Genomic DNA, 17351 nt, shown 5'->3' with positions numbered 1-17351 from the left:
TGTAATTTTGGTGTTTTAATTTTGTTACTAAATTGCTCTCTGTAGGGGGTTATAATAACTTATACTCCAATCAGAAATGTATGAAAGGGCTTATTTTCTACAATTGTTTATGTTTCCAATGAAAATTTTAATTAACCTGAGAATCTGTAGTTGTGACATTGTCCATAACCAAAACCATAAAGTGATCATTCTTCAATGTCTAAAATGTCTAAAAACCCACTTCAAATGTCTAAAAAAGATCAGTGCTGTAGATATGAATAATTTCAAATAAACCTCTTCTAAAATACGTAAGATTTCATTGGTACATATAGATTCATAAGTACATATGTGTTGTTGCTGTTGACAGAGAAGGACAAGGATCTGTATCTTTAAGATTGTCCTCCCTTATTGAGCCGGATTAGCTAGGAATCTTGTAACATAATGTTCTCAGCTAACACTCAGTTTTGGCTTGAGAATCTCACTTCAGCTTTGCTATAGTCGTTAGTAGCATTCCTGACATTAGTTTTCAAAACTAAATTTGTTGAGGCTGTTTAACTATTGCTCCTATTACTCAGTGATTTAGCAACAGGTAACGTAACAGTATTTGGAATGTGGCATGAAACCTTTACTACACTGGAGTTTTAAGTTAGAACAATGTTGACTTTCACAATGCAATCAGTCAATTCCAATAATAATCTTATATGAAATAAGAAATTTCTTAATTAGAAATCATATTAGCACACGAAAGTTTAATTCAGTTGTGTCAAAGAAACTTGTAATGTCATCAATTGATACAATTATAACCTGTTATATTCTATCTATAAAAACCTTAAAAAGCAGGTCACTCTGCTTTACATTATTAACATTAATAATGATGGAATAAGAATTTTAAAAGCAAACACTTATTAGTCAAAATATACTTTTGGATAAATTCACAAAATGCTCAAAAGCCCATGAGCCAAGGTTTAGTTCACAAAGTGCCAGGAGTCCTACTAAAAAACGCATTCAAGTAGATTCTGGTGGTTGAGGTGTTAATGGGCATACAAAACCAGGTGGTGAGTTTTTGTCTCTACCTAAAATGAATGGAATTATCTTCTCAGACCAAAACATTTCAGGCAAGGTAAGCTTTTTTATCTAAACTGACCAGATCTTTTTGGTTTCAGCTTTAGTTTGTATGTCCTATTTGCCTAAAGCAAGTCACAAGCATTCACATGACAGCCAAAAGTTCAAAGGTTCCCCTTAGAAAAAACTTCCTAATCTCTTTGTCTATTTTCTGGGCTTTGGTTTTGTTTTCTTGCTCCTTTTAGTTTAAGGGCTTCACACCATTTAAGATTTCATCTCTTTGTTTCATTAATAAAGGTTTAATGAAAATCTGTTGGCCTCAGCCTTAAGGCTTAGCAAAACTGAAACAAAGAGAGTGGGATTCTTATTTTAGGGTTTTCCCCAATTCTGCAAAAATTAATCCCCTCAAATATTTTGCTGGTGTTTTTCCCTGAAAGAGGCACCTCCAAATCTTTTACCCGGCAGGAGAACTCCTAGGAATTCACTTCAAGAATCTGATAAAGGTTTTTTTTTTTTTTTTTTTTTTTTTTTTTTCCCCCTCCTCCTCTCTCTTTTCTTTCTTTTGTTTGTATTCGAAAGGCTGGGTGGTAAAGCAAGATACCCATTTTTCTTGATCTGATAGAGAAAAATTTCCTCTAGCCTTCCGTGCTTCCAGTAATTAGGGAATAGAACTCTTTCTGATTTCTATTCCATTCTCTTTTTCAGTCTATTTTCTTGTTTGTCTAGAACAACTTCTGATTTCACATCTGCCAATTTACCCTTGCTCTCATTAAAACTTCAACTGAAAAACCTTTCTTTCAGAAAGTTTGACCCTACTTAGAGAGGCCTAGCTAAAATTCCTTCCATGCCTTAGTATTAATTAAAACCACGTTTCCCCTGGGTAGATTCATTGTATAAAAATGATATAATAAAAGTGGATAAAAAGAAATACATTAAAAGCAGAAACAAAGGGAAGGGAGAACAGAACTGGGAGAAAAGGTTACTTGTTTTGCAGTCTTTAACTGTATGCTCATTGTGGATGGATACTCATATAATAAATAACTAGCTTAGCTTTTATTTTCAAGTTCTCTTCTCAAATCTTTATTCAGATTCCTTTCTTCCAAAATTGACAGTACAGAGGGAACATCATACAGTTATTAAAACTAAGCAGAATGCATCCATCTGGCATGTCTTTCAGGAATCCAGCCCACTAAGTTTTGCTATGGGTTTGATGACTCAACCCACTAAGATGCAGCACAAGGAAGAATTTCCTCATTTTGCAGAACTGCCAAATCTCATTCATTGGAGCGAAGGCTCCTCATTTGGGGCTCATTTTGAGACAGTTGTTTATCTGTTTAAATATTTTTTAAAAATCTCCCTCAGCAGAGGGAGTTTGTCATGATTTTCTAAATAGCAAGTAAATATACTCCTCCTCCATTCCCCATGAAGCTTCCTTCAGATGTCTGGTCACTGCACATAGTTTTCCTTGCCCCCTCCGCCCTTTTCCTTTTCTTTTCCTTTTTCCACCTCAGCTACATCTATTGACTTCACTTATTTTTTTACAGGCACCAATTTATTTTCTTCCATTGAGGCATTTATCTAATTTACCCCACTTGCAAAAAGTCCTTGCTTTATTTTTGAATCCTTCCTTGTAAAGCTGCTCATCTAGGCTCGTCTTCACTTAACCCCACTTTATTTTTAAATCCTAATAATTAACGTTTAGTACAGGTACTATGCCAAGTACCCTCCAAGCATTTTCTGTCCGGAGGGAGGCACTTTTATTATCCTGTTTGACAGATGAGAAACAAAGGCAAGGGATTCAAGTAACTTGCACAAGGTCTGAGAGCTGCAAGTGAAGCTGAGCGTTATACCCCATTCACTGGCTCCACAGGTAATGCACTTAAAGAAAAAAAATCTTTAATAAAAAGTTTTATTAGACACAAAGAGTATTTGTAAACTATTTGCAAATTATAAAAGAAGCTCATATCTGTCCCACCTTGAGACAAGCTTTTCAGTTTTGTCCCCTTAAAAAAAATTCCTTTCCTATTTTTGAACCTCTTGCCATTTAACACGGCTCCTCGAGGCCCCTCTTCCCACTTCGCTCGGCAAACGTGTCTTTTATTATGACTCAGCCCAGCCCGCTCCTTGCCAAGCGGCTGACGCTCGCGGCGGAGGCGCCGGGGCCGCCGCTCGGGGGCGAGGGCTCGCGCCGCGGCTCGCGCGCTCTCCTCCCGCTTTACGGCTGCTGAAAACCCGGCCCGCGCTCGGCAGCCGTACCGCAGACGAGCCCGCGCCCGCGCCGCTCAGGTAAACGAAGTCTTTCTGTTTTCAAAGTTTTGCCAAAACCAGCTAGGCGCTCTGAGGCGGCGCGGTCTGGGCCGAGTCTTTCGGCCCTGTCTCCCGCCCAGACTGGCGCGGCTGTGGCGCTGGCCGCACCCCTGCGTGGGTCCCGGGACGCCGACCGGGCGTCAGGATCCGGGCGGAGGGGCGCCCGGGCGGCGGCAGGGCGGGGGCAACCCCGAGGGGCGGCGCGCGGGGCACCTGGCTCCACCAGTCCCCCCGCCATTCGCTGGCCCCCAGCGAATAGAGCCCCCATCCCCGCCTCGAGGCCCCCGCCCACCTCTCGAAGCCGATTGTCTAGGAGCGGAGCCTGGCAACTCCCGAGTGCCCTTTTCTGACACGTTCACACATGCACGCAAGCCGGCTGGGCTGTCCCACGCGGCACCCTAGCGGGACGCAGGTAAAGACGAGCGGCGCTGCGGACCGGTGTTTTGGGGATGGCTCGCCCCGAGTGACGCCCCGCGTGTGGAATGCCGCTCCGGAGGACGCGCAGGACCGCTTTCTCGAGGAAGTTTAGGAGAAAGTGTTGAAAGAGCAGCCTGTGATTAGCGCCTGCGCTGGCTTCTACCTTAGCGTCAGCCTTAGTACACGTTTGCCCTGCGGTCTCCTTGCGTAGCGCCATCCTCTAGCCCCCCTGACCCCTTCGTTTTCCGAATTCTGTACTTTTCCCCCTTCCATCACCCCGTTTGTTGGGTGTCTCATCTTTTGGTGTCTGTGTTCTTTTGTTCCTCACTGTTAGAATAACAGGCACACGTACAGTATCATTTACTTTTCTATCCTCCCTTTGCTTCCTGTGACTTGTGCATCCTGAGAGCAGTAATAGATCCTGGACCTGCGCATGAATGTCCTCACTTAGACATAACAGAAGACGTGGGTTTGTTAGAAACCGACCGTAGAAACCTAGATAGCGGTGCTACTTGTTGATGGACTACATCTTGACAACTATAAGCAGTTATGTCACAGGTTTCTGTGGTATTCACTCCATTGAGTTCAATCCAATAACAGTTCTTTGAATGCCGGTCATGGGTACTGGATGACGGGTTAAGAGAGAAACAAGATTCAGTTCTTGTCCTGCAGAGACTCCATATCCAGGAGAAGGGACCATGGTGAACACTACTGCAAAAGTGATACAAAGTGCTCTGGGTGAATGGTCAAAAAGGAGTAAGGAAAGGATTGGGTTTTATGTTGGAGTAGGATTTTCCCCATTTCTTTAAAATCCCTTAAGAATTCTCAATAGGAAGAGGATATCTTTAACAGTAGTTTCAATTGGCAGTAATCTCTGATTTCAAGACTTCTGAGAAATAAGAAAGTAACTCCTCTTCACAAGAGTGATCTAATATATTCCTGGTACCATACAAAGAGTATTATGGACTTTTGTTATAGTACTAACAAGGATGAAATGATCAATTTGTTACTTGCTTACAAAAGCATTATCAGATTTACACAGAGACATGAATACTTATTCATTTAGTCAACAAATATTTATCGAGTGCCCGATGTGTGCCAAGCATTGTTTTTGGCGCTGCAATATACTGCCTTCTTGGAATATACATTCTAGTGGAGGGAGACAGTATATACAATACATAGAAAAATATGTGATGTTACTATAGTAAGTGCCGTGGGGAAAGGGTGTGTGTGTGTGTGTGTGTGTGTGTGTGTGTGTGTGTGTGTTTAGTAGTTTAAAAAAGGATTGTAAGGAAAGACCTTCAGAGCAGGTGACCTTTCATTAGACTTAGAGTAGTTGAAGGAGTCAGCCATGTGATATTTGGGGCAAGAGCTTTCTAGGTCTACAGAACAAAATGGTGTGTTCAGAGATCCACAAAGAAGCCAGTGTGGGTTCAGTAGAGTGGAGGAAGGAGGGAAATAGGCTATATGGTCTTAAATGAAAGAGAGACTAGATTGTACTAATGGTCTAGTAAGCTATTGTAATGACTCTAGATTTTACTTGAAATGATATGGGAAGCCTTTGGAGTGTTTTCATCAGAACTAACAACTATTTAACACCATTACTGTGGCATAATGAGAACAGATTGAAGGAAGGCAAAGGCGGAAGCAGGGGGGGCCAGTTAGGCTATTATAATAATCCATGTGACAGATGATAGTAGGTTAGACCAGGATGGTAACAGTGGAGGTGGTGAAAAGTTCAGATTCTGGATGTATTTTGATGGTACAATCCACAGGATTTGCTGACAGATTGGGTATGGAGTGTGAAAGCAAAAGAAATTTAGGAGAACTTAATTGCCTAAGCAACTGAAAATATAGAATTTCCATTTACTGAGATGGAAATAGAGCATGAGAACGATATGGTGAGGATTAAGAATTTGGGTTTGAACGTGTTAAGGGTTGGATGCATGTTAAATATCCAAGTGGGGATGTCAAGCAGGCAGTCTGAAGGCCAGGCTAATGATAATTTATGATTCTTCAGCATATAACTGATTTTAAAAGTGAAGAGATTGGATAAATTCATAAAAAATGTGTGGGCTTAGAAAACTGAGGAGGACCAAGGACAGCATTGGGGCACTCCCACATTATGAGTTGAGAAGGAATGATCAAAAGATTCTAAAAACTAGCTGCATACTTGGTAATAGGAAGAGCTGGAGAGTGTGGGCTCCTGGAAGCCAAATGAAGGAAGTGTTTGAAGAGTTAGGGAGGGGACTGGTCACCTGTTTTAAAGATGAAGATTGACAATTGACTTAGCAAAGGAAATCATTGGTGATTTGATGATACTTTCCATGGAGTGGTGGATGGTGAAAGCTAGTTTGGAACGTGATAGAGAAGAGAAAATTGAAGAGCATGATGGTATGCATCAAAAATCTTTGAAGATTTTTATTGAAAAGATAGGGAGAGAAATGGAGGATTTGTTGGAGGGCTATAAGATATAAAAAGAGTTTTAATGATGTGTGAAACAATGGTATGTTGTTATGCTAATGAGAAAGAGCCCAAAGACCTGGGAAATTGATGATGCAAGGAGAGAGAGGGATTGTTCTTATGTTGGAGAGGATGCAACAGTCGAGAGGTTATCTATTAGTAGGATGGACTATTTATCTATAGTAATAAGTGAGGGAGAACTGTGGACACAGATGCAGGTGGGAATGTGTGTGGATGTCCTCTTTGGATCTCTTCTCTTTTGTCATTGTGGTGAGTGGCAGTTGTGGTACATTAGAAATTTGTAGGAAATATTATCTTTTTTCCTCTTGGTTCATGGCATATTTGATGAGCACATACTTTGAGATTGTGAAAATTTCTTGAAGCAAAGAAATACGTGTTTATTGAGGAAAGAAGAGGGAATTTCAGCCTTGGGTTCTGCTCGGGAGAAGACTTGGAAAGAAAGTTGAGATTCTAGAATAAAATTTAGCTACATGTGAAAGAAGAAATAAGGTAAGCAAGATCATATCATGAAATCTGGGAAAGGCTACGATGAGGAAGGTAAAAACATTGAATTTTAGCTCTAGTGCTATTAGATAACTACAGTAAAGTTCTAAGAATATTATCATCACATCAAACAGATGGTTTAGTTTTTGAGTACCAAATGGAATCTGATGGAGAGCAGTGTTGTTGCTGGTGGGGAATCCACTTATGGATAGGTGGTATCAGACCTAGAAAGAGATGTTAGCTAGAAGTAGATTTGAGGTTAGATTTTGAAATGATATAAATGAGGGGCGCCTGGGTGGCCTAGTTGGTTAAGCATCCGACTTCAGCTCAGGTCATGATCTCTCTGTGCTGACAGCTCAGAGCCTGGAGCCTGCTTCAGATTCAGTGTCTACCTCTCTCTCTGCACCTCCCCTGCTCACACTATCTCTCAAAAATAAATAAATGTTAAAAAAAAAAAAAGAAAAAAAAAGAAAATGATATAAATGAGACTGGATTGGCAACAATTGGGTATAGGGAAAGATAGCATGTTGACAACCTTACTTATGGATATTGAGCAGTTTGACAAGTTGGAGAGGATTGTTGGAATTGGAAATAGTATCTGTTTGAGATGACTCTCCTTTAGTTATTTAGGGACCATTTGCTTATTGAATTCTAATTATAAAATAGGATTCTGTATGAGGCAGGAGATAGTGATACCAAGATGCAAATGACATAATCCCTGCCTTCAAATTGCCATATCTACTAGAGACAAAAACAAAAGAATGTGCACTAATATTCTGAGAGACTTGCTAAATGTTTGAAGTTTAAAAAATTTTTATTATGGAAATTATCAGACACTCAAAAGTAGGGAGAATAGTATAATGAACTCCAGTGAATTTATCACCCTTTAAAATCTGTCAATTTTCTGGGGTGCTTGGGTGGCTTAGTCGGTTAAGTGTCAGACTTCGGCTCGGGTCATGATCTCGCGGTCCATGAGTTCAAGCCCCGCATCGGGCTCTGTGCTAACAGCTCAGAGTCTGAGCCTGTTTCAGATTCTGTGTCTCCCTCTCTCTCTGCCCCTCCCCCACTCATGCTCTGTCTCTGAGAAATGAATAAGCTTTAAAAAAAATTAAAATCTGTCAATTTTCTGTTGATCTTGTTGTGGGAGGGTAGAAAATGGAGAGATTGCTTCTGTTTGTAGGTAATAGGAAGACTTCATGGAGCCTCTCCTATATGATAGGTAAAAAGACAGTTGAACTGAATTTTAGTTGGTTCTAGTTCTGTACCTGCCAATGACTTGCTGGGCAGATTTCTGTTACTCATTTGATCTCTCTATTCTTCACTTTTTTGTAGAGTGTGTCTATATCAGGGGGCTGTAAACTCCAGTCTGTCACCTGTTTTTGTAAGTAAAGTTTTTTGGAACATAACTATATCCATCAGTTTATTGTCTGTATTTATTATAGATCATAGTATCTGCATTTGTCATAGACTGTAGTGTTGGGTAGTCGAGACAGAGATGGTGTAGCTGGAGAAGGCTGAAATATTTATTCTGGTCCTTTACATAATGTCTGCCAAACTCTATTCTATGTTGTTTTTGAGATTCCTTTAGCTCCAATATGTTAGTTAATCTATTAGGCCACCAGAAATTAGCAATAATTGCTAATATTTTTTTAAGCATTTACTAAGAGCTAGCACTGTTGTTTTGGTTTGTATGTACTAACACATTTAATTTTCACCAAAACCCCATTAGACAGGTCTTATTAGTTCAAAAATGAAACTGAAGCATGGATGGGTAAGTAACTTGCCCAAGATTACATAGTAGTAAGTAGTGGAACAAGCAGTTCTGTTACAGCATCCTTATCCTAAGCTATAATGCTGCATTCTTTTTAGATACATAGGAAAAATATATATGAAAAGAATTTTAGCCAGAGAATGAAAATTAATTGATAAATCAATGATTTGTACTTAGGTAGTCCTATATTGTGATTATATGTAAAGTCTTAAAGATGCTGACTAATCCTGAATGTACATTAGAGTTGAAAAGGTATGAAATCTAAATATGCCTGGCTAGAATATTCTAGTGTGTCATTATTTTATTTTCTCATGAGGGCTTAGTGAATTTTTGAAAGAACACTTTCCTTTAAAAAGTAAGTAAATATAAAATATAACAATAGGAGCCCATTATTGTTTCATCTGACAGTACCTAATCAGTTTTTAGGAGTCTGTGCCTTTAGTATATAACATGATTGTTTGGGCAAAAAATTATCTAATTTTTTTTTACCAGTCTGTCCCTGGATAGCTTTTGTGTCCATGTCTTCTTTGGCCTTCAGGTTTTGTTTTGTTTTGTTTTGTTTTGTTTTGTTTTACTGAAAAATGAACAGGTAGCTCAAGATCATTTTAGTCCTTTTTACAGCTGAAAAAATAAGATGGTATAATTTTTTTACATGGTACATTTAGAGAAATAGATAAGATAGCAACATGGAAGAACTAGGTTTGTTAAGCCAAAAATTTAAGGTCTCACATGTGTAAACATGTATACAGATATGAATACACATAAATATAAGTATGCACATATAGCTAAAAAAATCAATGTGATTTTTAAAAATGTGATTTATAGTCATATTTGGTATATAGGCAGATAAGTATCTGTCCTATGTTTGTCTATTTTTGTATTTGTATGAAGGAATGGATAATTTCTCCCCCTGAGCCAAAAGCATATAGTTACATAGAAAGTGAGTCTTGATGAATACCTTGACCTCTGTGATCTGGCATATTGTCTCATGTTTTCTTTTGCAAAATTTGATTCATTGCTCAATTTGTTTGCCATTTAAAAGCAAACGGTATGCTTGAAATCAGGCTTGTCTGTTTTGCACTGTTGCATAGGATATTGGATGTCAGACAAAATTGTAATTTAATTGTTTTGACATTTTGATCTGAGCGGTTCAGATAAGAAAGGTGATTTGTCTTCATAGAAACTTAGTATTTTGAATTCAGCATGATTTTCCCTATTTGTTTATAAGTGTGGTTTCAAAGTATAAACAGTTAAGTTTTAATAATGGAATTTATGCTCTCAGTATTAATTACCACAGTGTGGTTTGTTTAGGAATATATTATGGATATTTTATTTTTAGATGTTCAGTTGTGAAAAATTTTAGAAGAGCTATGAATCCTTTAAAAACAGATAATGAAAAGTCTATACTTTTGACTTTTCCATTGTATATAGTACCATCGATGAATGTTTTCTACATTAGAGATGGCTTTTTGCTTTTTTACAACATTAGTATATAAAATTATTCATTAACTTCTTCAGTTTTAGGACTTTATTTATTACATTGGTCCAGCCTTATTTATTGGTAAATTTATAACTCTGAATGAGCTGTGCTGTCTTATTCCTGTGCATTGCGTTCAGTTATCATTGGTGATAAAATAACCTCAAATAATGCATTCTTAAATGTACTTTGGATCTGTTTATTTTTTTTACAATTAGAAATTGGAGAAAAAACACAGTAGAAACACTTTTAAACAGATCGTACTCTCTATGTAAGTAGTAGTTTCTTTGTTTGTTTTGTTTTAATTTTCAATTTAACACATTACTCAGTGATTTAACAACTTTTTGGGTATCTCCTGGTTTTAAGAAGCACTTATAGCTTAGCTCCCAGAGGGGACCATTCAGTTTTTGTTTGTTTGTTTTACCAAACCAGAAACATTATTTCCTGCTAGACTTCAGAACTCTTAGAGTGTGTTCAAACCAAAGTAAATACCTTCTGGTGTATTGTATCACTTTTTTGAAATGCTGGTCATAGAAGTCAGCTTGAGATTTTAATTACATTGAGGTGATAAAAGCTTCCTTTGTCTGACCTTCTCAAGTGATGTGAATCTGATTGGGAACGACTAAATGAGCCTTGTAGTTTTGGACCTTTTCTCTAAATTTAATTTTGCTAAATTCCCAGAAAACTTTAAAATAAGAACCAGGTATTTTTAAGCTACTTATGCAGGAAGCCTACTCTTACATATGTTTGTGAAAATGCCTCAGGCGTTACTCCTTCTTGTTGAAGTGAGACGGTGTACAGATGATGTTTCCTTGGGGAGGCTCTGTGTACAGGAGGCAGGTACATGGTTCCTAGGATAAGGCCTTTTTGGAAGTCATAGCTGAAATGATACATTGCTAGCAGTTATTCCTCTTCTAAGAATTTTCTTGAAGTTAGCTTAGTCAACAAGGATCTAATGGCTATTTCAGAATAGGCCAGCAAAACAATTTGTGAGTCACCACCTTGTAAGTGGAAAATAAAACGATGATTCTCCAATTGGGGTACTCTGAGTTATGTTGGAGGGTTCCAAGCTAGATAAGCTTGTCCATCTTCTGTGAATGCCAGATTTACTAACGTTTTTTTTTTTTTGGGGGGGGGAAACTGGTGTTAACCTTAAAAATAAAATAGCCAGTTATTTTATCAGCAAAATGAATTTATTTGGGAATAACAGAGGAATTACAATTTGGGACATACAAGCGATGGCAAACGATAGACAAGCCATAGTTATTTGATAGAGAAAATGGAGGAAGTTGGGGAGGGAATGCTTTGAACAAAAGTCTGTTGGAGGAAAGTGAGAGTTCAGGGTGCCGATTGTTTTCTCATTGGCTCAGTTGTGGCAGGTTGTCGTTGGCTAGGCTGTTGCTGGGCAAGGTGGAAATCTTCTTTCTTCCTGCTGGGGTAGTAAAGTGAACTTCTTTCTGCCCAGGAATGTGAAGTAAGCTTTGATGGCAAGATTTGCATGAGAGCTTTCTCTTCAGGGCTCCCTGACTCCATTTGAAATGAAGTTTCCCTTTATTAATTTTCTGGTAAAAAAAATAATTCTGGTAAATAATTTAACTGGTAAATTAAATGTTTAAAAACATAAATGAATGTGAAAATGACATCAGTGTAAAATACATGCATTTTAAAATAAAATTCAAGATTTTGAAAGAATTTCTTGTTTATAGTAGGTCTGTAGGATATATTTTCAGACCCCAGAAAAGGATATAGGTTGACATACAGATAGATAATTTGGTTGTTATATTCACATCATGCTTAGTCCCATTAAGCTTATTATATACTGTCAAATATTCAGATTATTGCCATTATATACCTGCTTTTGTTATTTGCTTTCCTGGTGTTTACCCACATTGATATCTTAGATTTGCAGGAATAATGTTCCTTCTTACTCTTTCTACTTTTCTCCTATACTTCTGGCAGTGAGATCTTATGATTTCTGTGAGATGCATTAAACTGTAGATAAATAGGAACATGCAAAGATAGTACGGAGTGGTCCTATGTTCTCTTCATGGTTTCCCCTATTGATAACATCTTACATGTATTAAAACGAGTACAGTTAAAACCAGGAAATAGATTTTGGTAAAACGTGTGTCTAGTTTTTTAAAAATTGTATTTATTTGTTTGTTTGTTTGAAGAAAGAGTGAGCAAGTGAGCAGGGGAGAGAGGCAGGGGGAGAGGGAGAGAGAATCTTAAACAGGGTCCACACTCATGGAATCTGGTGCAGGGGTTGATCTCACAACCCTCAGATCATGACTGAGCCAAAATCAAGAGTTGGTTGCTCAACTGACTGAACTACCCAGGTGCCCCAATATGTGTGTATAATTTTATGTCATTTTATCTCAAGTGTAGATTCATGCAGTTCACCACCATAATCAAATATTCCATCACCACAAAGATCCCTCTTAAAGCATGCTGCAAAAGTAGATACTAAAAGAATCAGAGATATTTAACTTAGTTAAGGAATTACTCCTTTCTTTCTAATTTTTAAGATATTTTTATGTACATGATAGATCATTTCATATTTGGGGCCATGTAAGAGAAAGATGAAATATTATCATGCTTCAGGAGAGCTTTAAATAGCTAAAATAGTCACAAAGATAGAGATAAAATCATTTGTGAAAGTTTTTTAAGGCTCAATCTCAAATTTGTCTTCTAAAACTTGTGTTTTGGAAGGTTAGACATTCATATGCCTGAAGATGGGGATGAGGTGATACCCTGTGATGCCTGCCTATCTTTATGACAAATCCTTATTTGTGTACTGGAATTGCCCAGACAAAACTTAAAAGTGAAAATAGGGGAATACAAGAAACAGGGTCTTCCTGAAGGTCTTAAGTACCGAACCAGCCTTGTATTTTCCTGTGGAACCCAGAGTTGGAGGAAAATAACATTTTAGCATTATCAAAAGCACTATTAAGTGACATTGTGCCACGTTTGATTTTTATAGGTGTTAATGTTTACAACTACCATATCAAGTTATTCACTTACTTTGTTTAACCAACATCCTGTGAAGATAATTACTCTATCACTAGGGTCTCAGAAATTCTTCAGAAGTATTTCCAGGAAGTCATGATCTGGGATTTTAGTGTCACATATTATTATGTGAATGATATAAATGTACTGTTGAAGTACAGTTTACATATATCTTAATAACTTTAAAAATATTTTTAGCTTCATTTTTTTGACAGTTTGTGCTTTTCAGTATATGAAACAAGCTATCTTCTGTCTGGTTTCAGATAGTAAATTAGAAACTTTTTGGAGTTTTGGAGATACTGTTGAAATTTTGTACTGTCATAGTAGTAGCTGCTTTTTCATTAGTTCTTCCCCATTCTTTTTATCAGAATAATGAAAAGAATTCCTGTTTCTCTTCTCTGTTTTTGCTCTGGTATCTGAATGTATAATATTGTTATTGTAGTGATATTTAAACAATAGTTCAGGTTACTGTCATCTTCATTATGTTCTTTATCCATTTTCCAATGTTAAAACATAAACATAAACATATATACTCATATATATATATATATATGTATATATGTATATATTTATACTTCCTTTACTAATTTTGAGTTGGGTACATAGGGCAAGACAGACAGTGAGCATGGTCATCTTTCTAATATATTTTACTGTGTTCCACCAGTTGAAATGATGTAATTTTCCCTCAGATCTTTAATTTCACTCAGAATGTAAAAAGAAAAACCTATTTTATTTGTTATTAAATGTTGAAAATTTCTTAAGTTAGTAATAAAACTCCTGATACTATGTATGTATGGAAAGAAAAGGTGGCTTGGTTTTTATCTTTACCAAGGATGACAGGGTATGTTGCCATCTGTCTCTAACCTCTGTATCAACCTCAATTTGGGAATGTTGGTGTGGATTCTGCTAGTACTGAGGGATTAATTTATTGTCAATATTAGAGATAGTGACATTGGTGAGATTCATGTGACTCATCATCACCGGTTCTTTCCTTGAATGGAAAAATTGCTCTTGACTTCATTGTAGCCTGGTATATATATATAAAAAAACAGCTGTTCTTTGTTCAGTATCAAATATAAAAATCTAATTGTGTGACTTTTCATATCAGTCAATTCAATTCTAAAGCAAGCAGAAAGCTACATAATAGAGGCTTGATGTGTTTGTATTATAATCTAGATATTTTCTTAGTATTTATCCAATTTGAACTCCTCTAAGCATTTTTATGATAAAAAAAGCATAATGTATTCAGGACAAAGTAGTTACAAAACCTATAAATTAATGTTTGCTAAAGAAGGACTGCCATTATACTAGTCTCTGTGTCTGATTAAAGAATTGCTGTTTCTCATGTCTTCCTTTTGGTTTACATGTTTTTGGGGGGTAGCAAAAAAAAAATCTTTACCCATTTTTACAATACATATTTTATCTGCATAACTATTCCTTCACTTTAATGTAGAAACAAAAATAGCATTGAAACCAATAAAACATTGTTCATTAGTGCAGTGCTAAGGATAATGGAGGAAGAGTCTTGTCAGTTTGGTACCTGTATTTCAGTAGCTCGCTTTTTTATGCAGCTAATGCACCCTTCTAGGACATCTGCCTTGTCTTTCTCTTATACCTCATCTCCTCCTCAACCCACTTATTATATGTATGACCACCTTTCAGAATTTTAATTTCTTTATTTATAAAGTGATACTAATAGTCCACTAGACAATGTTCATTGTAAAAATAAATTAAGATGGCATGGGGGAAAACTACATTATCCTTACACACATGAATATCTTTGGAGTTAGTTGAGTTTGGGTTTAATTCCTATTTTCCGCCTCCATAGTCTACTACTCTGTGATACTTGGCAACTTGGTTGGCTTCTCTAAAATGGGAATGATTTTATCTACCTCAGAAGGTTTTTTTGAATTAAATCTGATAATAATGTATGTGAAGCACCTAGTGCCTTGCCTGGTACCTAATGCTTAATGTTTGTTCTCCTTTTTTCCTCTTTCCCTTTTCTCCATTTTCTCATCCTCCAGCAGTCTTGGGGAAGAGGATCTGGTGAGATCAGATATGGTCTAGATTGAAACCGTTTTCTGTATTCTTTGCCAAGCCCCAAGGAAGGGGCTTTCTTTCTCAAAGATAAGTCTTTATTGAGGTTAGTGAGGGGGCTTTCTGTGGGTGAAAGACTGGGGAGATTCTACAAGTCACCTTCTATCAACAGCTGTCTGATACCCAGTTGTCTAATACTGTCACTCCTCTGGTTAAAAGTCTCTGACATCTCTTCACTGCCCTTGGATGAAACTAAGCCCAAGGAACAAAGCCCATTGTAATCTGGCCTCCATTATAGATTCCACTTTCATCCCCTGTCCCTTATCCTAAACATAGTTTTTGATTTTAATTCCTCCACCCCCACCCCATTCTTACACATGTGTGGGGAAAACGGGGCACTCTGGCCTGAAGATTCTGAAGGAAGGGGTGTGTCCAGTGAATTTAGGGGATGTGTTAGCATTGTTTTGTGCCCACTTGTGTTTTGTGTGGATACTTTGCCTGGAATGCTTTTCTCCTTTCTCTAAATGATAGATGCCTATAAATCCAGCAATAGCCAGTTGAAATATCTTTTGGGAAATGGCTGTACCTCCATCCCCAGAGCCAATCACGTTCCCTCCACTGTGGTCCTATGACCTTTTGTATATATGGCTGCCTTTATTAAAACAGTTTTTAGTGCATCTTTTACCCTGATGTTCTATTTACCACATGGGCAGAAATGATGTCTTTTAATCTTTGCCTCCTTATTACAGCGCACAGAGTGTGCTTACTAAACTTATTAAATGAGTTTATCTTCATAACAAAAGCTAAGTGCTCTATAATGTGCTATAGCACACATAGCCGGCCAAACCAGAGCTTCTACTGCATTCCACCCCCCCCTACTCCCTATGTGAAGATACTGTACTTCCACAAGTATATTATAATCTCGTGCGTGTACTCTATACTTAGCCTTGCCAGGCACACAGAGGATCCCTAAGGCTAACATCAGATAGGGTTGGTGGTTGAAAATACAACTTCATCTTGTTATTTCACTGACTTTTGCTGCTTAAGCAAAGTTGGTATATTGAAAGGAAAAGATAGATTTATTGATAGGAAATGAAAGTTTCCTTTGCAGGAAGGTGTCTGAGAATAGCCAATAGGACCAGGTTTTGCCCCTTGGCAAGCTTACAAAGGAGAATAACACACGTGTGTGTGTGTGCGTGCACATGTGTGTGTGCATGTGCGTGTGTGTGTGTATGTGTGTGTGTGTTGGAGGGATGGGTGAGTGGGAAAGCAGGAATGAGAGGGCAGGAATGAGAAAGATGAAAACTCCTAGCGTCATACAAGGGAAGTCTGTTTCTAAGTAGTTCTCAAAGACACTTAGAATATAAGAACTTTGTGATTAAGAAGCAGGAAGCTTGAGAGTATAAAAGGTGTTCAAGGTAGAGCTAACAGGAATGAGTGAGAGTCAATAACAGAGTTGGAGTTGAAATGATAAATGGGTCACATGTGGGTGTCAGGAATGCCATCTCCTGAGCCCATGTTCACCTTTTGGGACACTTACTGTCACCAAGTTATACTACAAAGTAGGGAGTCATGGGGAAAAGTAGAGATATGGAAAGATTAAATCATTTTGGCCATTTTTTTCCCCAAAATGAATCCTGGGATATATGACCTGAAACATGGTTTATGAACAGGTCTAGGAAATCATGGATTTTTATAATGATAATACAGAAGTGAAAACCATTTGCACCTAGAATTAGTTCAGTTCAGCTAAACTCAGTAAACATCGAGAGCTATTCTTTGCTGAGAAAAACGAAGAAGAATATTCTGATTTGCCCTTCACAGAGCTTGTGTTGTAATTGGAGGAGTGAGAAAATCATTTCTAAAAGGTAAAATAGTGTTTCGTCTTGTTATTTTTTTAAAATTCACAAAACTATGGTTTTATCTGAAATACTGATTTTATTACATAGTTTGGAGAGATGATGGTTTGATGTTGATATTATTAGATAGCAGTACTTATAACCTTTTTAGGATTTTCTTTTTCAAAAGTTTATTATGCTTAGTCTGTTTTCAGCCACTTTTTGTTTCTTCTGTTGATATTGAACATGTGAATGTGGAAATTGAGATTGGTAAACTTGAAAAAAGTATATTTTTAGAACATCAACTTTTGTTATAACAGCCTTATTTTATGTATCGTTCATTAAAAACCACATTACATCCTTCTTTGAAATATATAATTATATGAGACTAATAAACACAAATGTTGGGAGATAAAAATCAACACTTGGGGTGCCTGGCTGGCTCAGTTAAGTGTCTGACTTGATTTCAGGGTCATGAGTTCAAGTT

General features: G+C 37.4%; 1 protein-coding gene across 16 annotated transcripts in view; it reads left to right on the top strand.

Annotated features, from left to right (window-relative positions):
- Positions 1 to 3048: 3048 nt before the first annotated feature.
- Positions 3049 to 17351, top strand: part of NAALADL2 (N-acetylated alpha-linked acidic dipeptidase like 2) — a 1331477-nt gene continuing 1317174 nt past the window's right edge. For 9 of the 16 annotated variants that reach the window (XM_042998913.1, XM_042998918.1, XM_042998920.1 and 6 more), the window contains exons 1-2: positions 3049 to 3327; positions 8065 to 8113. The gene's annotated coding sequence lies outside the window, so the exon portion shown is untranslated. Of the gene's footprint in view, positions 3328 to 3682; positions 3761 to 8064; positions 8114 to 17351 lie in introns of those variants that run through there. The other 7 variants (XM_042998927.1, XM_042998921.1, XM_042998917.1 and 4 more) reach the window with 6 other exon arrangements.

This window comes from Panthera tigris, chromosome C2 (assembly GCF_018350195.1).
Source record: "Panthera tigris isolate Pti1 chromosome C2, P.tigris_Pti1_mat1.1, whole genome shotgun sequence".
Classification (NCBI taxonomy): Eukaryota; Metazoa; Chordata; class Mammalia; order Carnivora; family Felidae; genus Panthera; species Panthera tigris.
Note: the sequence above shows the minus strand (reverse complement) of the source record. Positions and strands in the feature narration are given on the sequence as shown.